We start from the raw sequence: 24,242 nt of genomic DNA, 5'->3' as shown, positions 1-24,242 counted from the left end.
CAACCCTCCTTCCCTATTGCCCCCTTATTTTCATCAGCTCCACCCTCATCTTGCAACCCACCCATGGTGAAACTTTGGTCGGCTGAGGAGGAAGCCGAATGAATCCTGCAACACAGTGTCGTTCAGACAGACAATGGTGCCAGTCACTGGGAGACGAAGACCCTTGCACGCCCCAACTCCGGTCACCGCATTGATCCGAGTTGCTGAAAGGGGAGGATCCATGAGTTCAGTAGCACAGCGCTATCCATAAAGGCAAGCTCGGTTTGGAGTCTAAAGGCATGAACCGGTCTTCTCCAGCAGAGTGGTGTTCAGCACAGCAGGAGTGGTGTAGCGTAGCACTATTGGCAGGTAGGCTATGTATGATACACTCATCTCAAATTCTCAAGCAAATTGAGGTTTGCCTTGTGCATGCCACTCTTTTACAAATGAGTACGAGGCTGATGTGATTTCCTGCCGGTATGACGCAAGATTGGAAGGCACGGGTTGATTCCGATAAGCAGCTGTTTTAATAAGCATTCATGAGATGCAAATTAATGCAAATGAATTTCACGCCACCAGGCAGCAGGGAAACTGAGCCACCATTATCTGGCCATTGGGAAAATTACAACGTGTTTTTATCGGATTTCTGGATTTTTGGCTCCCTCTAGATTCTCTGCTCCCACCCACAACCAAACCTGCTGCAGGCAAGATGGGAGAATTCCATCCATACATTGTGGTTCTCCAGGGATGGATACTAGGAACACTGCCCTTCTTGATCCAAATTAATGACTTGGACTTGACTGTACAGGGCATAATTTCAAAATCTGGAAGAGTAGTAAGCAGTGAGGAGGATAGTGTCAGACTTCAAAGGATATGGGTAGGATGATTGAATAGGCAGAAACCCTGTAGAGAATTGAAAAGAGTAGCAGTTTACTAGGGACAATGAGGAGAAACAATGTAACATAAAGGATACATAAAGAGGTTGCAGAAATGGAGAGACTGGGGGTTTATGTACACAAATCATTGAAGGGCAGGGCAACATGAGTTTTTCCAAATACAGGCATATCATATTATTAATTTTACGTCACTGTTTTTAAGAATTAGACACAAACAAGCTGTTAAAATAACTGCACAAATCATGTGACTTTTAAAATTTGGACTACAGACAGCGTCAAGTCTCTGACAAATACCTAATTAAAAATGGAAACAGAAAATGCTGGAAAATCTCAGCAGGTCTGACCGCATCTGTGGAGAGAGGATAGAGCCAACGTTTCAAGTCTGGATGACCCTTCGTCAGAGCTCTGTGTATGTGACATTACATACACTGTGACATTTGTTACATGAATTTGATCTAAGCGTGTGAGAATAAATAACTCTTTCCTATTTTAAACTCACAAAAGCTTGCTGCTGTATTATTTAATTGGAATACACACTATAAGGGTAAGAAAATACACGCCTCTTTCCACAGGAAACATCATGGGCAGTAACAAAGCAAATACATTCTGTTCATGACAATGAGAAAGAGGTTAAAGAGGCATATATGGGATCCTGGGGTTTATAAATAGATGCGTAAGAGTATAAACGGAAGGAAATTCCAATAAATAACACTGTTTTGACCTGTGTTGGAGTATTGTATCCAATTCTGGGCACCATACTTTAGGGAGAATGTGAAGGCTTTGGAAAGGTTGCAGAAAAGATTTATACAAATGTTTCCAGGGATGAGGGATTTCAGTTACTTTGAATAGCTTGGAAAAATTGGGTTGTTTTCTTTGGATCAGAGAAGGTTGAGGGGAGGTTTGATAGAAGTATTCTTAATCAGGAGCCCAAAAGTTCTAAGAGGCTGCATACAAGTTGACCCCTTTAAGTTACAACATGTGCGCAACAGTGCAAACAAATTTTAAATGACTGCAGACTTAAATAGACTGCTTGTGTACTTCAAAAAACAAAAGAGGGGACATTGGTCCAGAGAGAGTAGGTAGAAACCATTCTTATTAGTGGAAGGTTGATAGCCAAAGAGAACAGAAAAGGATTCAAATGCTGACATGAAGAAAAATCTTCTACTCAGTGAGTGCTTGTGATCTGGAATGTTCTGCCTTGACAAGCGGTGGAAGTGGATTTAATCTAGGCTTGCAAACGGAAATTGGATAGTGCATTGACCTGAACAGGCACCGGGCTGTGGCGACTAGGGAAAGTTCACAGTAATTTTTTGCGGTGTTAATGTAAGCCTTACTTGTGACTAATAAATAAACTTTAAAAAATAGCACCTAGAGGGAGAAAATGCAGGGCTCTGAGGGATGGGCTGTTGCCTGGGATTAGCTAAATTGCTCTCACTGAGAACCAGTAGAGGCACAATTGACAGAATGGCCTCCTTCTATGCTGTAACCATTTTACAAGTCCGTGACATAACAACACTGAGTGAAAAAAATGTGTAAGACAATACTATTCAGTTTTGGAAATGAGAAAGTAGTTCTCTTTCTGTTGAAGAACTTGGAATTGGGATGTTTATCAAAACTGAGGCAGTCGTTGCATTTGTTTACAATGTTACCACTAGAAGCATGAATGGGTATTTATATGCAATGAACAAGTGATTGGCTGAAACAGCAAATAATGCTGCTGTGTTGTTTGTGCTTCTCTTCATTGCTAGCTTAAAGGTCATGCTGGTACACACAGTGGAACAATAGTTGTCTGGACCAGAAGGAGGAACAGATAGATTAGTTTTGATCTCCACTGCAATGGATACTGGATCTTAGCCACATTGTTCTGAGAAATTATGATTAAGAGTTAGGCACTTCGAGGAAGGAAATATTGGAAGACTTGTCGTTATTCTAATGAAAGGATTAGGAGTATCGTAGGCAAGGTCTGGTCACTCGCCTAATATTTTACTACTGGAGGGGTATTGTCCAGTACAAGAAATAAATGAAAATTTGTTACTTGGCAGTACAGAACTTGAATAATGTTGAAAAAAGAGACATGCTGTCAAAGCTTTTCATCTTGCAGATGCAAGAATGCCAAATTTCAAAGGGAAAAACAATTGGTTGGCAAGCTGGTTCTGATTTTGTCAAGCATTCACCATGACACCATCTTGACCAAGCATGGGGGGCAATATCTCCTTGTTGCATTCCAGAAGGAAGCATAGAGATAATGTAGACTGAGGCAAAAAAATCTCCCAATCTTCCTTAAACATGGGAATGTTCCAGCGCACTGATGAATTGCAAATGCTACACCCTTGTCAAAAAAAAGAGTTGAGGGATAAACCTGGCAATGTAAGGCTGGTAGGAACATTTTAGAGATAATTCAAGCCAAAATTAAATATTTCTTGGAAAAATGGGTTAATAAATAACAGACACCATGGATTTATTAAGGGCAAATCGTATTTGACCAACTTGATTGCATTATTTGATGAAGTAACAAGGAAGATCAATGAAGATAGCATGATTGATGTGATAAAGTACCAGATAATAAATTTGTTAGGGAAATAAGATTAAAGTGGCAGTGATAGTGTGGGTACAAAATGGATTGAGATGGAAAAGAGAACAGCAGTGAACAGTTGTTTTTTTTCAGTTTGCAGGGAAGTGTACAGTGTAGTCCTCTAGTGGTCAATATTAGGACAACCACTCTTTGATAATATATCAGTGACCTGGACCTGGCCACACGGGGCATAATTTCAAGGTTTGCAAATGCCATGAATCTCAGAAATGCAGTGAACAATGAGGATGAGAGCAATATACTTCAGGGGCACCTGTACAATGGGCAGACATATGTCAGATATAATTTAACACAGGAGTGTGAGGTTTTGCAATCTGATACTAAGAATGAATAAAGGCAATATAAAACAAAAGGTGCAAACTAAAAGTGGTTCAGGAACAGAGAGAGCTGGGACTGTAGTTCACAAAACTTGTGAAGATGCCCAGCTGGGGGGTAACAGCCAAAAGCTGGGAAGAGTGCATTGCCAAAGTAAGGCAGAAATTGGGCTTGTGGGAGCAACACTCCCTCTCTATCACCGGCAAAAACCTAGTCATCCGGTGTGAGATACTGTCTGTTTTGTTGTATGGAGTGCAGGTCTGGCCAATTCCCAAATCCTGCGCAGCAGCAGTCACCCGGGCCATCTTCAAATTTATCTGGAGATCTAAGATGGATCGTGTCCGGAGGGAAGCTATGCATAAATCTCTGGAGAATGGAGGGAAAAATGTTCCCAATGCCGCCCTCATACTGATGGCCACCTTTGTGTCCGGCTGCATCAAGCTATGTGTAGATCCTCGGTACGTTAACACCAAGTGCCACTACTTTTTGAGGTTCTACCTGTCCCAAATGTTGTGGAGGATGGGTCTAGCCACACTGCCGCGGAACTCTCCAAGTAGTTGGAACATACCGCAGCACCTGTCCTTCGTGGAGAAATGTTTCCAGAAACACATCTTTGACCGCATGGTGATCAAGCAGTGGTCAGCATGTAATGTTCTCGAGGCCCTGAGGGGAAAGGAGATGGTGGATTCTGTTGGATGGTTCCCTGAGCAGACTGTCAGTGTCACCTGGCAGAATGCCTCATCACCAGAACTCTCAAACAAGCACCAAGACCTGGCTTGACTGGTAGTGAGAAGGGCACTTCCCATCAGATCCTTCATGCACGCCCAAGGCCTCAACATCACTGCACGCTGCCCTCGAAGCGGCTGCAGGGACGATGATATGGTCGCACCCTCCTTGTGGAATGTGTCTTTGCAAAGAAGGTCTGGAGAGAGATGCAGTGGTATTTGTTGAAGTTCATCACGAGCAACTCTGTGACACAAGAGTCTGTGCTCCACAGGCTGTTTTCAGAGACGCACACTGAGACAAATATCAACTGCTGCTGGAGGGTCATCAGCTCGGTGAAGGATGCTCTTTGGTCCAGTTGAAACTTGTTGATCATCCAGTGCAAGGATTTGTCCTCGACCGAGTGTTGCAGACTGGCACATTCCAAGGTCCAGGACTACGTGCTGAGGGATGCTGTCAAGCTTGGGGCAGCTGCTGCAAAGGCACAATGGGGAAAGGCCACCGTTTAAAACCTTCAACCAAGGCAGATCAAGGGGCCAGTAACTGTAAAAAAAACCCTCACACCGCATAACTCTGTAAAAACAGTACACAGTGAAATGTGATGAATGCATATAGTTTGTTGAAGAACTGAACTATAATGTATTAATGTCTTGGAGCTGAGCACTGTAAAAAACTAAAGTTAAGTCAATTGTAAATAGACTGTTTTTGCATTGTTTGTAATGATTGGAAATGTCATTTCTGTAATGGTTTATTTCAGAATATTTATGAATAAAGTCTATTTTTGAAATAATAAAAAACCATGATCAGGCAGGGGGTGTGGCTAGCCCATTGCACATGGGCTGGGCTGATGCCTGCAATCATGGTTTGCGAGGGTAGAGCAAGTGATCAAGGTAACCAATGGGGTTAAACTGAGGCTTCACCTGATGCAATTCTTTGAAGCCATCTCGGCCTTTTGGCTAAGATGAAGCTCAGATCAAGCCCAGGAGGGGGAGTAATGCCTCATCCTGTCAGCTTGGATCTTGTTCGATAAGTTTTTTTTTAATGCAGTGAGTTGAAATACATTTCTAAATGGATAGTGGGCTCAATGGGAACTGCCAAAGTGAAGCCGAATAAATACTTAAAAATGAAAAATCTGCAGGGTTATGGGCAAAGATCAGGGAAGTGGAACTCATTTGAGAAATTTAAGAGAAGAATTGACAGAAATGTTCAAAGTCATGAAGAGCTTGATCGAGTAAATAATGATAAATTATGGATTAAATTCTGTGGTAGCGACAGTAGTCCCTCTGCCAAAGCAGAAACCAGGAGAGGGGTGGGTTCTGGGGAAGTATAAGCTGTTAGCCACTTCCCTGCAACCCAATCAGAGGATAGCTTAACAACATCAGCATTGTAACATCAGCACTGCCACTGCTGGCAGTGCCCATTACTGAGGCTGCACCTACAGGGGGAGGACATCACATTAGCCATGTATCCTTGAAGAAAGGCGAGTGGGGTTGGCGAACGCTGGGGCCAGGTAGGTGTGGGGGACAGCGTTGAACATCTTTGCTGCCATGGCAGCTAGCCATTGCCACTAAGTGCCCTTTAAGAAGGCCCACCTCCCAGAGCTCTCTGGGAGGCTGTCAGTTTTCACCTGGCGAAATGCCCGTGGAGTTGGGAAATGGTCCTTAGTTGGGCCCCCACAGGCAGCTAATCTGCCAACATTCTTACTACTAGAAAATGGCGTGATGCCAGGAAGTTGTTGGGCACACCCACTGATGCTTCCCATGCCATTCTGCTAGGCCTCCCAACTCTGAGCCCATGACCCAAGGGTCAGAAACATTTCAATCTGTGCTCCCAGTGACAGAGGTGATATTAACCAGAGGTAATTAGCAAAAGAACCAGAATGGAGCTAAGGAGAGTATTTTTTAAAAATACAGTGAGTTGGAATACATTTCTGAATGGGTGGTGGATTCACTGGGAATCGCCAAAGAGAAATCGAATAAATACTTAAAAATGAAAAATCTGCAGGGTAATGGGCAAAGGTCAGAGAAGTGGAATTAATTTGATATCTATGGTTGTGTGGTGGTACAGAACTAGAGATGAAAAGTTTTGACAGAATGTTTCTCTTTTTCAGCAGTAATTCAATATATCTTTCCAACAACTAGCACATGCACAATGGACACCATCTGCACTGTGTTTCCTTCTATAATTCTGGTTCGTAGACTCTGTTAGTTGGTCTTTCCCTTTGTTGCAATCTTACTCTGCATGTCTCTCATTTCTTCTCCTTACTCCAGTTTTGATTCCATCGTAAAGACATATCTGAAAATGGCCTTAATGACCTCCATGGCAAGGGCTCCTTGCAAATGGATGGGGTGAAAAAGATTTTCCTATTAGAAAATGCTGGAAGCTAGATTTTGGAATATTTTCTGAGCTGCCCAACTGAGAAAAGATTTCTTCAGTTGCTCTACTCAGAAGATTTTAGACAAATTTTGAATAAATTCTGTGGACAAAGTCTGTGAACTTGTCCCTTAATTGCTCATTCAACAAGTCATGCATGTCATTTACCCCTTTCTTCGATCAAGATAGGTCATGTGCTAATTCGTTTAAATGAATGAACTCCTGGCATATTAATTGCCCAGAACATTCCCTAAGAAATTTGGTGGAAATGCATGGTGTGAGCATCATTATGCTATTCTTTTTCTGCCTAACTGAGGTTACATTGAAACATCACTGTGTGATTTTTAAAAAATTATAGAATTATAGAATCCCTACAGTGCAGAAGGAGGCCCATCAAGCCTGCACTGACAACAATCCCACCCAGACCTTACCTCGTGTAGTTACCCTGCTCGTCTCCCTGACACTAAGGGGCAATTTAGCATGGCCAATCCACCTAACATACACATCTTTGGACTGCCCTGCTCATCTCCACGGTCTGCATATTGTGCACTCAGAAGGGGGCCCAGCTCTGTGCGAGGCTAGCAGCAATGAAAACTGGTCTGAACTTCTTAAAGCCAGCCTGTCCTTTTTAAAGAGGAGGTTGCAATCTGGGCTGCAGCAAGTGTTGGAAATGTTGGGGAAGAATCTCAAGTAGAAAAAAAAAGCAGTGAAGTACCAGCCCAGCAAGAAGGCTGCAATGTTCTCAGGTGCAGCACATGAGGCCTTAGTGCAGGAGACTGAAAGGAGAGAGGTAATTTTACTTCAAGTGACCAGCAGGCTATACAAATGTATCACAGATCCCCTACAGTGCAGAAGGAGATCATTCAGCCCATTGAGCCTGCACCGACAACAATCCTACCCAGGCTCTATCCCAGTATTTTACCCTGCTAATTTCCCTGACACAAAGGGGCAATTCAGCATGGCCAATCAACCTTAACCACACATCTTTGAACTCTGGGAAGAAACCCGAACACCCGGAGGAAACCCACGCAGACGCAGGGAGAACGTTCAAACTCCACAGTCATCCAAGGCCGGAATCGAATCTGGGTCCCCAGTGCTGTGAGGCAGCAGTGCTAAGCACTGAGCCACCATGTCGCCCACTTTGTAGACTGCAAAGGCAATGGGAACGCAAACTGTAAGGTGCTTCTAAGGGATAATGCATCAGAAGCAAGTCTTCTACATAATGAAGTTGTAACGTAAAGTTGTTTTGTCTTGCAGAACACAGCTGGCCATGAGTAATCTTAAAATTAACCTAGTGTGACTTGATTTTAATTCAAAATATGCTATTTAGAGTAAGACGATGTACAAATTAAAATTTCAACACAGAGAAAAATAAATGTTAAGCTATATATGTTAACAGACATGCAGTAATAACATAATACAAAAAGAATGATTGAATATATTTTCTTCTGCACTTCAGTGAGTAGAATAGGTTCTCCTGATCCCCCACTGTAATTTTGGCAGGGCAATGGCAAAGAAAACGTCCTGGAGAAATGGTGGAAGTGATTGTTTATATACTTCTGAATCTCTGCCAAAGTTCTGGTGGCAATTTAGGAGAATCCCAGTGGAGGTTCTACCCCGAGGCTCATAAAGCAGCTTTCATGCCTTTAAACTCACACCAAGGTTTTTGCTGATATTGGTGAATATAGGGATATAAAACCATTAAAGGTTTACATAGGCGCAGGAATTCATCCGCACAGCCAGGAGTTATAGTTCCACATACCAATTTTATCTTTCTCTATTCCTATTTTTTTAAACAGCTATCTGATTGTCCTTAAGTACGTATCAGCTTTGGTCAGTGGGAGCACTCTAGTCCCTGAGTCAGAAGCTTGCGGGTTCAAGCCTCCTTCCAAAGACTTGAACATATAATAATAACCTAGGCTGGTCTTCAATGCAGTGTTGGGGAAGCACTGTGTTGTCAAAGGTGTTGTCCTTCGAATGCTGCAAAAAAATGATCTTCACTTCCGGTTGGACATAAAAGTCCCTATCAAACTATTTGAAAAAGAGCAGGGGAAGTGTCCTAATTCATAGTCGTCCCTAACACATTAACTTGGTCCTTTCATTCCTATTGGGGGTCCCTGCTGTGTGGAAACTGGCTGTTTTTTAAAAAATCACAGTAAATTTACTTCAATGGCTCTAAAATACTTTGGGACATTCCGAGGTTGTAAAAGAAGCCATATAAATACTTTTGTAAAGTGTTGATTGACATGGCCTTCTATCATTAGGAATGCATTCCACAGTTTTACAATCACCTTTGTTTCCATGCCCTCTGCCCTGATTTTTTACCATTTACCCTCATATCTATCTATCTCTATTCTAAACCCCACCCCCACCATTCACGAGGAATAGGCTGGTTGAAAAATTCAGCTCCATAGTGCCAGGTTTCTTGATGCTATGGGTACCATTTTGGCTCCAAAATAGCATCGTTGGTGTGTGCACACTTCCAGTGCAAGTCATATTAGTTGTCATTTTATGAAAGTGTCAGCATGTGCATGAAGAGCAGAAGAAGCAAATCATGACATCAGTAATTCCAGCACAGTTATTTTGAAGCTCAATTATCAAGCTTATGATGTTTCTTAACCTTCGACAGCTCTTGTTGAATTGTCGAAACATTTCGTGGTGTCCAGAGTCGTATAAAGTTGTTGAGGTTTACAAGGAGTGTTGTGGCATGTGCTCAAGGACTTTGTCCTCATTTCAACAATCCTGAACAAAACACTTGCCCCTAGACAGGGGTGCAGTGGTTGCATCTCCCTATGGATACAGCATAACTGGGAGAAAGGGCAGAGGGGACACTGGAGCTGACAATCTACTGAAAGAAGTAGGAGAAATAGAAGGAAAAGAGCTCTCAGTAGGAGGTCAAAACCTGATGTTCAGGAAGCAATTCTCCCACCTGAATATTTGCAACATCTCCCAGTTTGCTATCCACTGTTAAATAAAGCAGGTCACTGAGATCTGAATCTCTGAGAGCTCAGGAGAAGAACAACAGTTGGTTTGGAGCAGAGAAAAGATTATTTATCAGCTACTGAAGCCGGATGCAGAAGGGAGATGGTCTCAAGTTGATGAGATGCATACTGCAGCCATCTAAGGAATCTGAAAGATTCATCCAGGCATGGCCAAGGGGAAGAAGAATCATCAGATTGTTTGCTATAAGAACTGTAATTCTGAGGAGATGGCAGAGTGTAAAAGAGGAACATTACTTTCTGTAGTTTAAGTACAAGTTGTCTACTAAAAAAAGTTGAGTTAATTGTGATTTAGTTGTATTTCTTCAGATGGGCCGAATGGCCTTACTTCCGCTCCTATGTCTTATGGTCTTATGGTCTTAAAATTTTAAAATATTAAATATTGTCATGTCGCCCTTTTTAGCTATTAACTGGGAGTTCAATTTTCCATTTAAAAGTTATAAGTCTCAACAGGGATCACAATAGATGCTTAAACAAACTTTCTGGGCCGCTCTGAGGAGAACTACAGTACTCCTATGTGTCAAAATTCATTGTGGTCTGGAGCCCACTGCACAAACTTGCCATCATGAGAGCACAGCCATTGTCAGCAGCTGCATAGCAATCAGTGGAGAAAGAGGAAGGGAGAGGAGGCAACTTGGATAACCCTTTCCGAGATTGACTCATCAAAAACAATATGGCAAAGGCAATCCCAATTTCCCCAGTTCACCAACAGCTCTGCAACATACATCCCCTCTATTACTGACCACCGCATAGTTCTTTTGGCTGCAATGCTAAAGGAAAGAACATTGTTGTGATTCCTGTAGCAACCGATATCTTAAAAAGAGCCATGAATTTCTCAATGAAATAATGCAAAGGATCCCATGGCCAGATTTCACATTTTGGACTTATACTACAACAACCCAACAAAATCAACATCGACCAAATGGCAGAGAAGCTGTAAGCTGCGCCAGATGAAGATGTTGGGGGTAGGGGGTTGGGGGGCAGGGTGGAATGGGACAGAAGTAGAATGTAGAAAAGGGGAAGCGGGGGGAGGGGGATGAAGTGGGGGGAAAAGAGTGGGAGGGGGAAGAAAAATGAAGAAAGACAATAAAGAAATACAAGGTAGAAAACAGTAAAAAATTTAATAAAATGGAATGAAAACAAAGGGGGCCGTTCTCTCTGTAGACAGCTATTAGCAATCTTTTCCTCTGGTTTCTATGGCTATGATTCATCTTACATTCCCTTACCCTGCAGTATAAATATCTCTCACTTTCTATACCTTTTAGTTTTGATAAAGGGTCATCTGGACTCAAAACGTCAGCTCTTTTCTCTCCTTACAGATGCTGCCAGACCTGCTGAGATTTTCCAGCGTTTTCTCTTTTGATTTCAGATTCCAGCATCCGCAGTAATTTGCTTTTCTCCCATCTATTGACTCAGCCTACACTTCCCGCTGGCCCAGAAAAGCAGCCAGCATAATCAAGGACCCCACGCATCATGGAAATATTTGCTTCCACCTTCTTCTGTCAGGAAAAAGATACAAAAGTCTGACAGCATGTACCAATGGACTCAGTTTGTTGGTTTTGCATTAAAAGAAATACAAACTGACTCAAGAACAGCTTCTTCCCTGCTGCCAACAGACCTTTGAATGGACTTACCATATATTAAGCTGATCTTTCTCTACATCCGAGCTGTGTTTGAAGAGAGTACTATATTCTGTACTCTCTTCTTTCCTTCTCCCCTATGTACTCTATGAACGGTACGTTTTGGCTGTATAGCGTGCAAGAAACAGTACTTTTCACTGTATACCAATACATGTGACAATAATAAATCAAATCAAAAACTTAGTCAGCAACTAATATACTAAACCATGGAAAATGAGTCCTCCCTTTCTAATACAACCAAAATTCCACGCCACACCTACACATTAAATATACTGCACTCTCTGTAGAGAGTGCAGTATATTTAATGACAGAATGTTATGGAAGCAACAGAGGTCTTGCCAATGAGGCATGTTGAGGCCAGCCCAAATTAGGAGCAGAGGTCCTGCCTTGGAAACAAGCCAATGAGAGACTAGCTGCTCTTTTGCTCAGTGCCACCACAGAGGAGGCAGAGCAGCTCAGGCCACAGTTAAGTAATGGTGGGAAGGGTTTTGCAGGATGGAAGTTACATGATTTGGGGGTGAGCAGGTGGTGGTCAGCAGCAAGGTCAAGTGTGATTACCCTTAATCTTGAGTTTAAAATCCAACTCCTCCTGACTGTAACAGGATCCCTTCTCCCTGCTTCACCAAGCTGAATCCTTCAGTGTCCTTTTAAACTTTGCTCAACTCTTTCAGCATAATCAAATGGACTCCCCATTGCAAGGTACTCTGGTGCTTCTGTGGTCTTTCACACTTTACAATCTTTGTTTTATCAAACATGATAAAACATGATAACATGTTCTGTCCTTACCAATTCTTTTGATTCTGGTATGTAGCAGAATTGGCACGAGGCACACTCAAAGCGATATATACAGAGTCTATGGCACACTGCATCAGAAATACATTTGCAATCTTTCATGTTGACTTTGCTTCTTTCAGACAAGAGGGAATGAAATGAAATCATCTCTCTTAGAATAGAGAACGAGAGAACTGGGCGGCACGGTGATACAGTGGTTAGCACTGCTGCCTCACAGCGCCAGGGACTCGGGTTTGATTCCAGTCTCGGGTGACTGTGTGCAATTTGCATATTCTCCCTGTGTCTGTGTGGGTTTCCTCCAGGTGCTCTGGTTTCCTTCCACAGACCAAAAATGTGCAAGTTAGGTGAATTGGCCATGCTAAATCCTTCCTCAGTGTACCCGAACAGGAGCCAGAGTGTGGCGACTAGGGGATTTTCACAGTAACTTCATTGCAGTGTGAATGTAAGCCTACTTGTGACTAATAAATAAACTTTACTTGCTTTACAGCGACTTCCCTTATTCAACAGTGCATGGTAAACTGCAAGATGCTACTGATAATCGCCCACACCAGCCTGGTAGGAGCCAGACACATTAGTCAATAGCCTGTCTCCTTCATACCCACTGGTAATTTGGCCAGTTGCCTTGCTCTGAGGTTGGAATTGTGGCTACAGCAGTTGGCAGATTTCAGTGCAGGCCTCTTTAGTAAATGTCTTAAGCATTAGTTGTCACTGAGGGAAGTTTTCCCTCAATAGCCTGGATGAATATGGTCTCCTCTTCTAACAGCTCATCCTGTTTTGTGGGGCATTTGCTCGTTCTGTCAGTCACATTGGATACCATGAGGAAGGCCAACTAAAGCAGCCTAGTTTGGGAGCAGCTAGTTTATGCAGAAATATTGCACCTGCCACACCAGGTCATATAGATATTTGAATCTGAACTAATCTGTAAGTAGTTGATGATTCCTTTAAATAGCACCAATGAAGGGTCCTTCATGTTGCTTACTGCGTGGTCTGCCATGTGAGGTTAATACATGGCATCAGTTGGAGCATGGAAGTCCCAGAATGCCACTGCTGGCATCAAATCAGCCTTACCTGCTGATTGACATAAGCTGTGCCTGCTTTGTGTATCTCTGCCAGATGTTAAATTTCCACATGTTAACTCTTTTGTCTGGCCTGTTTCGCATCTGAAGTGTGCGCACACTCACCTTGAGCACCATGCTTGAGCCTATGTCTGAAAAACAGGCACTACCACACATGATATTTCACTCCAGGCCTCAATTTTGGAGCCAAAAAAAATTTTTGAGTGCAGAATCAAAAGCAATGGTGAAGGAAGAGGGTAATAAGATAAGACACTTATTGATGGGAGATGGTTTGAAATTGTCCGAGTTCTGAAATGGTGTATTTAGAAGAAATATATTATGTGATACACCGTAAAACACTTCATCACAACATATCACACTTTTAGCTTTCTCTTCCAAAGAAAATTGTTACTTCAAGACCTTATTTTAGTGCATTATTTTTGAATCATGTTCCAGGCTGTGTTGCTTTAAGGTTTGCAAGTTGGGATAAGGAGTGTTACCATTCCACTGCAGTATTTAAGCCTGTGCAGCCTTTAATCCTGGTTCAAAGTAAATACCAAGTGGTAATGTAATAAATAGAATATAATTTTTACTGCATTTGATCAGCTACACAGAATTGCAAATAATCATATAATTGTCCACCTGCAGCCATTGATGCTCTTGGTAAGGGAGGAACTCCCCTTAACTCTCATGGAGCACATTAAAGAAAACCATTAGTATCAAATATGATTCTTCGAATCATAGAATCCCTACAGTGCAGAAGGAGGCCATTCAGGCTATCAAGTCTGCACCGACAACAATCCCAGCCAGGCCTTAAGCCTGTTAACCCCACATAATCACCCTGCTAATCCCCCTGACACTAAAGCCAATTTAGCTTGGCCTATCCACCTAACCTACACATCTTTGGACTGTGAGAGGAAATCAGTACCCGGAGGAAACCCACACAGGGAGAACATTCAAACTCCACACAAATAGTCGCCCAAGGCTGGGATTGAACCCAGGTCCCTAGCACTATGAGGCAACAGTGCTAATCACTGTGCCGCCCTACATTCTCCTATGTTTAATCATGTCTATCGAATATGATTATCTGCACTCTGTGTATACAAACTGAAAGAATGTGCAGAATCAATATGGAGGATAATTTGTGTCCTTATTCAATTTTTAATTAACATTTTCAGAGTGAAATATAAATGAACATGCAAATTGGGAGCAGGAGTGGGTCATTCGGCCCCTCAAGCCTGCACCACCATTTGATAAAATTGTGGCTGATCTGACCGTGGTCTCACCTCTTTCCTATCTATTCTCCCTACCCTTTGACTCCCTTGTCAATCAAGAAACAATCTAACTCAACCTTAAAAATATTCAATAACCCAACCTCCACTGTTCTCTGGGGAAGAGAATCCCACAGACTAACGACCTTCTAAAAGAAAAAAAAAAATCTGTCTTAAATGGGAGATCCCTTATTTTTAAGTTGTGTCTCCTAGTTCCAGTTTCCCTCATAAGGATACATGTTCTCTCAGCAGCCACCCTGCGAAGTCACCTCGAGATCTTATACATGTCAATAAGACACCTCTCTTTAACAATAAACAGAATTTTACAGACTTTGAAAAGGTTTGATCTCACCTGGACTATTCCAGTTTTCAGCATTCGACTTTAGGAAGTATATGCAGGCATGAGACTCAGTGCAAAAACAGATTAATGAAAATGGTTCCAGGAATAAGACACTTGAGTTATGATTGTTGGTTCGAGAAGCTGGAGCTGTTCTCTTTAGAGAAGAGAAGGTTGAAAGGAGATTTGATAGATGTGTCCAAAACCGTGAAGGGCCTAGACAGAGTAGATAAAGGCATTGGCAGAAGGGCTGAGAAATAAGTTGCAAAAGTACCAAAAATGCCATGGGCCTGAACACATCCCCATCGACTCCAATAGGCCTGCTGCCACTTTATGCTCCAGCAAACATAGATTGACAGCAGGCAGGACCGCTGAAGTTAGCGATTTACATCACTCCTGTCAGATGGTTCCCAGGACTTAAGATCACAAGATCATAAAAAATAGGAACACGAGTAGGCTGTTTGGCCACTCGGGCCTGCTCCTCCATTCAGTAGGCTCATCCAACATTCCTCATGTCCATTTTCCTGCCCATTTCCACTAACCCTTGACTTACTGATCAAAAATCTATTTATCTCAGCCTTAACTACACACAAGGACTCTCACAGCTCTCTGTGGCAAGGAGTTCCAAAGACTTTCAACACTGAGAGAAGAAATTCCTCCATATCTCAGTGTTAAATTTATTCTGAGACTATGCCCTCTGGTCCTAGACACTCCCATGAGGGGAAACATCCTCTCAGCATTTACCCTATCAAGCTTCTTGAGAATCCTATGGACAGAATTCTCCCAAGTAAAAACCAAGGCTAGAGTTTTCTGGCAATTAACTGCAGCGGGATTCTCTCGTCCCATTGCAATGAACGGAAATTTGGCTGAGTGCCAAATTCTCCATCCTCACTTGCAGTGGGCGTGAACAGCGAGAGAATTCCGGCCTACGTGTCATTACGGCGCTGCACCGCAATCCTCCCACACTCAGCCACATTTGTGGAGAGTTGGGGCCCCCCCTGTAATAGCCTTCACTTTTGTGAGACACCTCGTCGAATACCTTCTGGAAATCCAAATACAACACATCTACTGATTCCCCTTTATCCTCTCTGGTTAACAGATCCTCAAGAAACTATAATAAATTGGTCACACATGATTTCCCTTTCATGAAGCCATGCTAACTCTGCTTGATTGAATGATGATTTTTCAGATTTCATACTATTGCCTCTTTAATAATTAATTCCAACATTTTTCCAACAAAAATATTGTTTTTTCCAACAGTAGATGTTAGGCTAATTGGCCTATAGTTACCCGCTTTTTGCCTCCCTCCCTTTCTGCATATCACCAGGTGAAAATCAGGCCCTGGACAGTTGCTGGCTGATCAGCCACCTCCAGGCACAGTGCTGCAGGGGTCGGAAGAGGCACTGCATGTTCCTGGGACTAAATGTTGGGACATGGAAGCCATGTAAGAAGCAGGGGTCCCGGGGAGCGGAGGGTAGGAGACATCTGGGGGGGGGGTCTTGAGACGGGACTGATTTATGTCCTGGAGCATAGGCCAGGTTGGGGGAAGGAGGTCTGGATGACTTCACAGGAGGGCACCAACCATCAGAAGTGAACTTAAAATTCAGGCCACAAAGCAGCAGCAAGTGGTTCGGATCTGAAATGCACAGCCTAGGAGCATGGTGGAGACAGATTCAATCTCGTATTCAATGGGGAATTGGATAATAATCTGAATCGACAAAATTTGCAGGGCTACAGGAAAGTTTCAGGGGAGTGGGACATGCAGAGCTACTCTTGCAGAGAGCTGTCATAAACATAATGGGCTGAATAGCCTCCGCTCTGTAGCCATTCTATGATTTCATGTTTCTAAAACAGACCAGATTTTGCAATCTGTGATAAAGCGATGGAGCTCACCATTAACCTGAAGGTAGCGCCTGACAAAGAACGAGTGATCTATCTGACATGCTTTTCCCCTTTTCTGATGGTGTCAAGTCAAGGCGATGACTTAATGTTCAGCAGCAATGTTGGCAGCAAGAACACAGTCAGTCGCAGCAAATCAGAAAGTTATAATCTCCATTCTTTAAAATTTCAGATGGTGAAATAGGTGATTATGAGCGGGTGGGCTGGTGGTGGTGGCGATAGAGGGAGTGGTGCTTCAACAGCACATTCTCTGGAGAGGAATTCCACTTCAGCAAACCTCATATGCAGACCTCATATGCTAATGTCAGTTTCATTGTTAACTACAATATGGTGAATACTGACAGTTTTGCCATCATTACTGCTACCAAATCAAGGTCAATATTCACCACTATCTTTCACATCCAAAAAGCCATTGCATGTCCAAAATAAGCAACTTTTTAAAGTCTTAACATCTAAGTTACTTAGACAAAAAAAGTGCCCCTCTAATTTGGGCAAAAATATTGGGATTGATTTGCCAGGAACGACGACACTAACCCTCAGAATTCAAGAAGGTTCCCTCATTTTAGTAACCTTGCTGGATACCTGCAGTGCTGGAGACATATCTCAGGTGTCCACAGTTCAAGGAGGCTACATAATACATTGATCGTTCTGAGGAAATGCTGGGATCTACAAAAAACTTTTTTCTGAACCCTGATTCCAATTTTCTAACCTTTCCTTCAGGGCTCCTGCCCATGAACCAAGACTGGACCCCCAGGTGAGCACCCTCACAGACTTTCAGAGGTCAGCCCTTTCATCTAGCTTACTGACTGTCACTTATCTGCCGTGCTGCAAATGAGGAAAGATCCTGTCCCTGCAGTCTCCTCTGACCCTTGTGAATGTGACCATGTAGATTCAGGAACTCTGGCCTTCTCTCAGTTTTTCCCTGTTCTTTGCATGCACAGAGGAGAAAACAGGAGGCATTACAGTGCCTGTACACCAACAGAGTTCAGCTAGAATCCAGGCTAAGATTTGCATGTATATGAATAGCTATAATGTATATTTGGTGATTGGAAACAATTCAGTAGACAGGCATATGCTGCTGATCCTGGGTAGTCATTTCTTTCCTTTAGATTCATGAGAATTTAGACGGATTTTCAAAAAGGCCCTTCATTGTTATAGTCCCTGTAATTCTTCTCAAGATGTTTATTGTCAGTTTTGGATCACCTTAGTCTCTTTCAGAGCATAAAATTAACAGGATATATAAACTGAAGTGCATTACTGAGTAGAAGTATGATTAGTTTTTTTTCTTTCCTGATTTATTACTTTATGAAACCTAGACTATGTATAATAATGCGAGAATGTCTGAACATATAATGGAAATTGTTGGATAATTGTATGTCCTGAAATCTCTTTTCAACAGATGTTTTCAATGAATTTTAGGAATCTGTCTGCCTAATTTTCAGGGGAATGGGGGTAAATTGGTTCTGTACAGTTGCACAAAATGGATATTAATGAATCAGCAATGTGTTTTAGCAATTGAGAACAGCCAGGATGGGAGATGGACTGTGGATTCTTAATCACCCAAATTGTGCGACTGCCTCAGTTCCAATTTCACCGCCAAACCTTGTTCTTTATTTGAATACACTCTGGGAACCCTGGTTCTTGTTGTAGACCTCTCAACCCAAAGTCGTGACCCTGGAGAAAATTTGAACACACTATTTCCATTGGAAATCTAGCAGATAATTGATTTTGATTAAAATTGCTCCTTAAATAAAATCTAGTTTGTTTTACCCCATTAACACACTGATCCAATTTTTTTGGCCTGTGGCAATACAATGACACTTGCTGCAGATATTAAAGAAAGCTGCCCACAAAGTGAACCCTGTAGTGTGGATTTCACCTTGATGCACCATCAATTTACGAGGACTCCAGCGAGTGAGTGAAATACAACAGGCTTTTAATCGCAAAGAACTGGAACACACCCTTGTAGTCAGCCTGGCCCAGACTGAGGCAGACGGGAGGAACCGTTACCTTTATACCTCGATCAGGTGGAAAGGGAGGAGTCTCGGGTCAGGCGCAGCAGGGTGTGTCCAGGCATACAACATGTAGTTACAGTGGGTCACCACATTCATCCCCAGCGGGGGTGAGATGGGTGGAACAATATATACAAAGTCACGGAATATATACAAAGTCACGGCTGAAGTAAGACGTCGACCCCTCATAAGTTCAGCCTGTCGGGCGGTTTGATCCGTCGCTGTGTCCGCCGTAGTACTGGTTGTGGTGTTGTTTCAGGTGGCAGGGTGAAACCGCTCGAGTCCGCCGTCGTCCCTTCTAGTCGGGTACTGCGTGGTGACTCCGGGGGCTCAGGCGAGCTGCATACAGGGGACAAAGAAGTAAGCGGACCTGGTGCTACCTGAACAACAGAGGGCTCCAGGGATGGGGGCGTCATAGTGGGCTCCGGGGCACTCGCAGGCGCCAGGTCCTGGATAGAGACCGTGTCCTCCCGCCCATCGGGGTACGCCACATAGGCATATTGGGGGTTGGTGTGGAGGAGCTGGACCCTTTTGACCAGGGGGTCTGACTTATGGGGCCGCACATACCTCCGGAGCAGAACGGGGCCTGGGTACGTCAGCCACGACGGTAGTGAGATCCCCGAGGAGGACTTCCTAGGGAAAGCAAACATCCGCTCATGAGGGGTGGCATTGGTAGCCGTACACAGGAGTGACCTAATTGAGTGCAGTGCATCAGGGAGGACTTCTTGCCAGCGGGTGACTGGAAGACCTTTAGACCATAGCGCTAGTAAAACAGCCTTCCAGACTGTCGCATTCTCCCTCTCTACCTGTCCGTTTCCCCTGGGGTTATAGCTGGTAGTCCTACTCGAGGCTATGCCTTTAGAGAGCAGGTACTGATGCAGCTCATCACTCATGAAGGAGGATTCCCGGTCGCTATGGATGTCGCTGGGGAAATTGAACAGGGTGAAGAGGCCATCCAGGGCCCTGACGACCGTGGCTGAAGTCATATCCGGGCAGGGAATGGCGAAAGGGAATCGTGAGTACTCATCTAGCTGTTGGCAGTTCCCACATCTTGAGGATCCAGGTCTAACTTGTCGGGCTTCAAAATTTGTTCCATCCTATGAGTTTTGTTTTTCTTTGCGATTAAAATTGATGCACCATCAATTTACGAGGAATCCAGCGAGTGAGTGAAATACAACAGGCTTTTAATCGCAAAGAACTGGAACACACCCTTGTAGCCAGCCTGGCCCAGACTGAGGCAGAGGAGAGGAACCGTTACCTTTATACCTCAATCAGGTGGAAAGGGAGGAGTCTCGGGTCAGGCGCAACAGGACTGTGTCCAGGCATACAACATGTAGTTACAGTGGGTCACCACACACCTTTGCTGCAGTTCTTTTGAATTTGGCACCAAGACAAGGGGATCTCCAGATGCCTGGAAGCCGTGATGTCATCAAAAAGGAAAAGCAACCAATCACACTAAAGTAATCTCACAGACAGAAAATCAGGAAGTAAAATCGACTTCACGCTTTGTAACTTTTACAGAGAGCAAAACAGAAATGGGACATGCGCATTAGAAGCTGAAATATGATAAATAAGCTTTCAGAGATGCATTTACTGGCCGGGATTTTAATAAAAAAGAAACAATTGAATTTTTATCATGATGGAAAAAATAGTCATTACAAAAAATATAACATTATTTTTGTAAGGCTGCCGAGATTGTTCAGCAGTTTTAGCACATCCTTAGAAACCCAATTATGCCCTATTATCAAGATGTAACTCTTTCAGGGTTTTTTGCATTGTTTTTACAGTGTAAAGGGGAACATTCTCATCAGTTTAGCGATTTCTGAAGATTGTCAGCTGTGGGGACTTCAACAGCACGTCCTGCGGAGGAGCATGGAGTCACCGATAGCAACAACTGAAATTTCATTTTTAATTGCAAATGTGTGGGCGCTGGAGGTTGCAGTCAGTTTCACAGTGTAATGATAGCAAATGCTGACAGTTTTTTGCCATTACAAATGCAAACGCAGGGCTGATTCATTGTAAGGAGAATATAATATTTGTGTCCATTAGGTATAAGATAAATAGATGATTTATGTGCATTAATGTAGACCACAGCACCTCTGTTTCTCTTTAACACTCCAAGGATGCTGGGAGTTCATTCGGTTCCTTTGTTTTTTAAGTGCTACACCACATAACCAATGTTGACTAAAAGCAGGCAATGCTTATTTTATTCAAAATGCACCTCATAATCATTTAATCAATTCTGTTATTTCCCTACTTTGCATTTCTGATACTGATGCAGTAAAGGAAGGTATGTGCATGCGTGTAGGGGAGGAAGGTAAATTATAACAGGCTGGGCCCAAAGTGCTTCCAAATTTAGTGTGGAACGCTCAGCATCGCTCAGCCCAGAAGAACACTGACAAAAAATATTTTTGGTCCCATGCCAAAATTCATTTCCAAGTATTTGACTGCTTGTCTCCTACTTCTGAAACTTGACAGTTGAAAGATTATTGAAGAAAGTGATGGAACATCTATGACAATGAGTTCTAATCAGATTTCATGTTAAATACAAGAATTACAGGAGCAGACGGCTTTATCTGGTGCAATCTCCGGTTCGCATTGCATTATAACGTTGCAAACTGATTTTATTTTGGCATTGAGGGTTTTCAAGGAGCCACATCTGTTGCTGGTTTGTATTATTCAAGAACTTGATGGGAAGCACATGTTGAATTATTGCAAGGAAAAGGTTAGAAACCATAATGGTGTGGTTTTTCTTTTATTTGAATGTAAACGTCAAATAAAATATATTAATTTTTTGTTACGTACTAAGCATATGTTAACCAACCATCATATCATAATGGAAGGCAATTGGATAAAGCCAGAAAATGGGCATAGGAATCATGATGTTTGATTAACCCTTGTCTGTTTGTAGTCTTTTGACTGTCTGTTAATTGAAATTATAGTATTCTGCGGAATGCCTCCACACCTTATGAGGGGACACAATGGTTAGGACCACTTAAAGCCAGCCTTCAACACTTAAAGGTGAGGTGCTGTTTGAATGAAGCTGGAAATGGCTAAAGAAGACATTATTTGCAGAAAGAAGAGTAGAAATGGGACATAGGCTAGAAAGCGTGCTCCACCATTTTCCAGTCCGGCACTGAAGGTGCAGTGCAGGAGGTGATGAGAAAGAGAGATGTCATCTTCCATCAAGAGGAGAGAGAGCTCTCCAGACAGATACTGGGAAGAGAATGGGAGTAGATTGCTATTGCTGTCAATGCCAGGAGTCTAGCTGCAAGATGTGTGATGCAGTGCCACAAAAAGTTCAACTGACACGAGATGTCAAAGTCAGTGAATTCATTTTCATATAGCCTATTCTTGCAAATGAACCACTAGCCTCACACATTGCTCCATCCAATGCCCCAACTTTACTTACCTTCCAAGCACAACACACATCTTACATTCATAGTATCATCCTTACACACTTAACACTGCTGCAGGCCTCACACTCATATTACACAGGATGTACAAACCGACAGCAATTATATTCTGACAAGCACATTGCATGTTACAATGTCGCACTGATACTTTCCTTCCTCTTGCAGTATAAGGTTACCCATAATCACAATAGCACCTAACCAGCGGGCCAGGGAGGTGGACAGGTACAGCTGCATGTCCCTCTCTGGAGAATATGGTGCTTGCTATCATTGGAACAGCCAAAATTGAGACCATGGCCAGGAACTAGGTGATTACCATAGTGGATGATGGTAAAGGTAAAGTTGCCATAGTGCTAGATGACCATAGGCTGCTCTCTCCTTGAGAGGGAGGTGACTAGTGGTGACTTAACCTGAAGATTACCATATCTCATACGAGGGGTAAGATTGAGAATGCAGGGCCTTCATGAATAACCTCAGCCGGTACGGGAATTGAACCTGCGCTGTTGACATCGCTCACCATCATGAACCAGCTGTCCAGCCAACTGAGCTAGCTGACTCTTTTTTACATAACCCATCTTCTCATAACACAATTCCCCCTCATCCCACAATCTCTTCTGAATTAAAAGCTGCAGATTTAACCATGCGCATCCTTTCCCTCTCCGCAACTTTACCCTTACATCTTATTGTTTCAGAAATCTAAGCACCGTCACCTGGTCAAGCAGTGGTGCAAAAGCCTGAAGGCCAAGCGAAGCAAGAAACTTATCTTCATCTCAGCCATTGTGTGCCTCACATACAATTTATTAAGGAGCTGTTCGCGGAGCTCAACTATAGGAAGGATATCAGAGGTAGGTTCTTTACGCAGAGAGTGGTTGGGGTGTGGAATGGACTGCCTGCAGTGATAGTGGAGTCAGACACTTTAGGAACATTTAAGCGGTTATTGGACAGGCACATGGAGCACACCAGGATGATAGGGAGTGGTATAGCTTGATCTTGGTTTCAGATAAAGCTCGGCACAACATCGTGGGCCGAATGGCCTGTTCTGTGCTGTACTGTTCTATGTTCTATGTACCCTAAGGAACCCCTGAAGCAATGTCCTGGGACTGAGTAGATTGATGGGGTGGTAATTGACTGGGGAGGACTGTCCTGTTTTTGTGGACAGGGCATGCCTCGGCAGTTTTTCACATTGTCAGGTAGATACCAGTGTTGTTTCCATACTGAAACAGCTTGGCTGGGGTGGGGGGACTAGTTCTGGAGTAGAAGTCTTCATTACCATTAACGGGATGTTATCGGTGCTCATCTCTCACCAATTATCTTTGTCACCTCTTGAAAAAACTCAATCAAGTTGGTGAGACATGACCTTCCCGTATAAAACCATTCTGCCTGTCACTAACTAGTCCATTTTCTTCCAAATATGCATCTCTCCTGTCCCTCGGTATCTTCTCCAAAAACTTCCCCACCACTGATGTCAGGCTCACTGGCCTATCAGTTCCTGGATTATCCCTGCTTCCTTTCTTAAAGAAAGGAACAACATTGACTATTCTCCAGTCCTCTCGAACCTCTCCTGTAGTCAAAGAGGATGTGAAGATATCTGTTAAGGCCCTAGCTATTTCTTCACTTGCCTTCCGCAGTAATCTGGGATAGATCCAATCCAGCCCTGGGGACTTGTCTACCTTTATGCAATTTAGGATACCCAACAGTTCCTCCTTCAATATATTGACATTCTCTAGAGCATTCACACACTTTTCCTTGCTTCAACATCTGTCATGTCCTTCTCCTTGGTGAATACTGTTACAAAGTACTCATTAAGGATCTCATCCACTTCCTGTGGCTCCACGCATAACTTCTCTCCATTGTCCTTGAGTGGTCCTACTCTTTCCCTTGCTACCCTCTTGCTCCTAATATATGCATAAAAGCCTTGGGATTCTCCTTGCCCCTGTTTGCCATTTTC

This window comes from Mustelus asterias, chromosome 2 (assembly GCF_964213995.1).
Source record: "Mustelus asterias chromosome 2, sMusAst1.hap1.1, whole genome shotgun sequence".
In the NCBI taxonomy this organism is placed as follows: domain Eukaryota; kingdom Metazoa; phylum Chordata; class Chondrichthyes; order Carcharhiniformes; family Triakidae; genus Mustelus; species Mustelus asterias.
Note: the sequence above shows the minus strand (reverse complement) of the source record.